Raw genomic sequence first — 5190 nt, forward strand, 5'->3', positions numbered from 1 at the left:
AGCTATAAAGCAAAACAATTCCCAGTTGCTGCTGGCAGGAACACAGCAGTTGAACACAGTTGAGTGCAGTTTCTGGTCCCAGGAAACAAGCACTGACTGGTGGGACCGGATCGTTATGCAGCTATGGGATGACAAGCAGTGGCTGCAGAACTTTTGAACGCGGAAGGCCACTTTCCAGGAACTTTGTGCAGAGCATTCACCAGCACTGAAGCACAGCAACACAAAAATGAGACCTGCTCTGACAGTGGAGAAGAGCGTTGCTATCACTCTGTGGAAGCTTGCAACGCAAGACTTCTACTGGTCAGTAGGGAATCAATTTGGAGTTTGTAAATCCACTGCGGGAGCTGCTGTGATCCAAGTGCGCAGGGCCATTAATAGACTTCTGCTAAGAAGGGCAGTGACTCTGGGAAACATGCAAGACATAGTGGATGGTTTTGCTGCAATGGGGTTCCCTAACTGCGGTGGAGCAATAGACAGAACACATATCCCAATCGTGGCACAAACCACCTTGCCAAAAAACGTACATAAACCAAAAGGGATACTTCTCAATGGTGTTGCAAGTCCTGGTGCATCACAGGGGTATTTCACCGACATCAACGTGGGATGGCCAGGAAAGGTGCATGATGCACACATCTTTAGGAACGCAGGTCTGTTCAGAAAACTGTAAACAGGGACTTTCTTTCCAGACCGCAAAATAGCCATTGCTGATGTTGAAATGCCAGTCGTGATCCTGGGATACTCAGCCTATCCCTTGCTCCCATGGCTCATGAAGCCATACACCAACTCATTGGACAGCAGTAAGGAGCGGTTCAACCATAGGCTGAGCAACTGCAGAATAGTGGTTAAACATGCCTTTGGATATTCAAAGGGTCGCTGGCGCAGTTTGCTTATTAGATTAGCCCTCAGTGAAAGCAATATCCTCATCATTATCACTGCCTGCTGTGTGCGCTCCATAATATCTGTGAGGTAAAGGGAGAGAAGTTTCTGCAGCGATGGGGTGTGGACGCAGATAGGTTGGCAGCTAATTTTGAGCAGCCAGATACCAGGGCAAGAAGAAGAGCCCAGCAAGGAGCTCTGTGTCTCTGGAAGGTTCTGAAAAGCAGTTTCACTAATAATGCAGATAAGTGGTGCACATTATTGTGGCTTGTGCTTTCCCCTATCATTCCCCCACTGTATCAGTTCTGCTGGACCTCCCCTCCCCTAGGTCTCCATGGTTGGAATAAATAAAGAGTATTTCATTCTCTAAATGTTGTCTGTTATTGCACAAAAATAAAAACAAAACAGGAAAATAATTTAACCTTGGGCAAACTGTGTGATAAAATTGGAAGGGGAAAAACCAAGCCTGCTTGTGTCTGAAAGCACAGAAGTCTTGCTCATCAAAGGTCTCTGAATTGTTGCCTTTTGTTTTTAGTACCTTCCCCCAGTGTTGAGTGGAAGGGATACTGCACCTTCCCCTGCCACTTCCTGGAACACTTGGGAAGGAGGATTGAGAATAGGGTGATGCTTGCAGGCTATTCTGCAGGGGCTGTAAAGTTGTTTTTCTTGATGCTCAGATACCTTAATGTGTCCGATTGGTCCTTTATAAAACACATCATCTCATCCTGCAGGGTACGCTCATGCTCCTGGGATGCTCTCCAGCTGTCCGTATCCATGTCCAGTTTTTCAAACAATTAAATCCTCCAGGCTCTTAGCTCCATGTCAGCTGTCCCAGAGGCATTCATTAGCTCACTGAACACATTCATCACACGTTCTTTTTTCCACCTTCTATCTGCAAAAGCCTCTCCGCCAGTATAGAGCATATGCTGAAGGCCAAATTTTCCACTATAAGGCATGCAAAGCACAAGGCAACCATTGTTAGTGCATACCCTGGGTCTAGTGCAAGTTTACTATTTAAATATCACTTCCCTTATTATACTGAAGTGCAAGCCAGAACATAATCAGAATCCCTGGCTGTCCAATGAACCAGTTTGCTGTTCCAGCCATGGTGAGTATGGCCCAGCAGCCTAGGTAACAGGCCTTGTACTGCAACTTGTGGGAAATCTGAGTTGGGAGCTCAGGTGGGTAGGTGGATAATGCCCCCTCCCCTTAGCAACATGGAGGCAGATACTCACTGCACCTCAACTTTTTCCTTCATATTAAACAAAAAAAAAGTATATAACAGCATGTACCCCTACAGTTTGACTGGAATTGCATAATTACCAGAGACGCCTTCCCCGGCATCACACTCGGCCATCATGCTGTCCTGCGACCAACTGACTGGTCTGGGGTTAAAAATAGCTCCTGGCTCTTGGGGAGAATGGATCCCCCACCTCACCTGCCTCCCATTCTCCTCCTCCTCTACATCCAGAATGTCTTCCTCATTTTTACCTGAGGTGGCCCTGGACTTGGACTCCTGGGAGGTATCCATGCTATGGTAGGAGGGTAGTGGTGGGGTTGCCACCGAGAATCACATGTAGGAACAGTATGTCTGTGGGGCAGAATCATAAGGACTGTTCATCTCCCTTGTCTTCTGGTATGCCTGCCAAAGTTCTTTGGTTTTCAAATGTCACTGCTGCATGTCCTTGGTGTAGCCCTTCTCCCTCATGTCCCACACACTCTTTTTGTAGACCTCTACGTTTCTTCAGCTGGATCAGAGCTGTGTCTGTACAGACGCTTTTCTCCACAGACCAATAAGAACCACCACCACCTGTGTACTTCAGGCTGGAGCACATTTGGGGCTCTGACTCTCCATGATCAGCTGTGCCGGTGAGCTCTCCAAGCTGATCAAACAGGAAATGGGAATTCAGAAGTTCCTGGGGATTTAAAAAGGGAGGGGCTGTTTCCTGTGTACCTGGCTGCTGAGCAGCAGAGTTGAACACCATCTCCAGAGTAGTCACAGTGGAGAATTGCGGGACTCCTCCTGGAGGCTAATTTGGTCAACTTACACAATGCTGCGTTTACACTGCCTCTCTGACCCAACACCACCGAATTAAGCGCTACGCCTCTCGTGGAAAAGTCGACGTTACAGTCAACGTATGTCAGTGGAAGGGACCTGGTACAGTAGAACCTCAGAGTGACTAACACCTCGGGAATGGAGGTTGATTGTAACTCTGAAACGTTCATAACTCTGAACAAAATGTGATGGCTGTTCTTTCAAAAGTTTACAACTGAACATTGACTTAATACAGCTTTGAAACTCTACTATGCAAAAGAAAAATGCTTTTAACCATCTTACTTAAAATAAAACAAGCACAGAAACAGTTTCCTTACCTTGTCAACATTTTTTTTTTAAATCCTTTTTTTTTTTTGTAGTCATTTACATTTAACACAGTATTGTACTGAATGGCTTTTTGTCCATCCCCTCCCCGTCTCTGCTGCTGCCTGAATGCATACTTCTGGTTCCAAATGAGATATATGGTTGACCAGTCAGTTTGTAACTCTGAGGTTCTACTGTAGAGTAGATGCATACATTATTAGGTCTACGAAAGGTAGCTTCCATCAACCTAAGTTTACAGTGTAGACCAGGCCTCAGTTATAAATACAGGGAGAGAATACAGCCATTTTATCAACTGAGTTTCCAACTATGACTACAACACTTTGCCATATTTAATCCAACAATAGGTTGTCTTACTTCTGTGAAGCTACATAGTGACAGGACTCGATTGATCCCCATTGGAAATAAATTTTTAGAACTAGTGTAATATGGACTTTTAGTATGAAAACATTTAAAATGTAAAGATACAACCAAATAGAGCTAAGTAAACTGTGTTTTAGTATTCGAAGTATAATCAAACACATGCCAATAGACACAAACTCCTTGTCTTTAGAAGTGTAGACCTAATACAGCCATAATTATTGGTGAATATTACATGTTGTTACAGGATTAAAATTTTATCACTGATCATAAGTGTGCCCAGTGCCATGTGCACTCATTGTGCAGTAAACATGTAAAAGTGGGCTTGGTAGAAAAGAACTCATCTGGGGCAAAGGAACTAGGGAAGAGACTGTGTTAGGCAGGCTGCTGTTTATCTAGGTGGAGACAAGATATATGCTTCTGGCCCTATTACTGTGTGAGGCATTCTAGGGAAAGAGTAAGAAGGACTGAAGCAGTGGCAGTAAAGCAAAGGGTCCCTGAGCCAGCCTACCTTTGAGAGGCAGGTGATAATACATTCATTAAAACTAGATCAAGAAGGGCCAGTAAGCAAACCCTCTAATGCCAGTTGCTAATGGAAATGTATGCAGAGTTAGTATGGGATAGTGCCTGTTAACATCCCAAAGATGGCACACCACACACCCCAAAGTGTGCTACTGAGCATTTTAGCCAGGCCCTGAAAATGCATATAGAAGCTCTGGATCCACAGCCACTCTGTCACTACACAAAAGGGAGGAGGCTCCCTGAGTTCTTCATCCCCCTCTTCTTCCTAGTGTATCCATCTAGATTTAGGGCAAACTCATCCAAGCTTTTTTTATTTACTATTTGTTTATATGCAGGGTAAAGAGTTTTGTTCATTTCTTCATATACTGTATCATTTCCCCCATCACACCTCCAATAACTTATGAACTTGAGTTTGATTTTTACAGAATCTTTCATGTACTAAGAATTTATCATTTAAAAAAATATTTTTCTGTATGAAGCAACCCATTTAAACAACAACTTTTACACACATTGACAACACTACCAAAACCAAGCCTCATTCATGTACAGTAACTGCAGTCATCTACATTATTCAAACATGGCTCATATGCTCATCGCTCTACTGCGATCCACAGTGTTCTACTTTCCAAGTGCAAGATAGAAACAAAGCTGATAATGAACAGTAGTTGCTGTGAAACATCTTGGCATCTATTCAAATCCACAGACCTACCAGCCTCCATTGCTATTTCAAGAGTATGGTAAATGACCAGTTCCATCAGATAATCTAGTTATTGTTGGCTTACCAAGAGCTGTTCAGTGACCCACTGGAGTTCTATGCAGCAAGATGTTTTTCCTCCAGCAGTCAATAATTAGATTCAACCCAGATTCCATTAACCTACCATTTTTACTCACACCAAGTAGCACACTATTGTGCTAGCAGTCCCATTAAAATCAACAGGCTACTCAGGGTAATTAAACTGGGTATTAAACTGTGTCCAATTCTGCAAACCCTTAATAGAGTTTCCAGTAACAGCCCCTAGGGGAAAAACTTCAAAGTCTCATCTTTTTTGCACTCC

General features: G+C 43.8%; 1 protein-coding gene across 1 annotated transcript in view; it reads right to left on the reverse strand.

Annotated features, from left to right (window-relative positions):
- The window catches only part of MRPS6 (mitochondrial ribosomal protein S6), a 72916-nt gene that overhangs the window by 40717 nt on the left and 27009 nt on the right, over positions 1-5190 (reverse strand). The window lies entirely within an intron of this gene.

This window comes from Lepidochelys kempii, chromosome 1, assembly GCF_965140265.1.
Source record: "Lepidochelys kempii isolate rLepKem1 chromosome 1, rLepKem1.hap2, whole genome shotgun sequence".
In the NCBI taxonomy this organism is placed as follows: Eukaryota; Metazoa; Chordata; order Testudines; family Cheloniidae; genus Lepidochelys; species Lepidochelys kempii.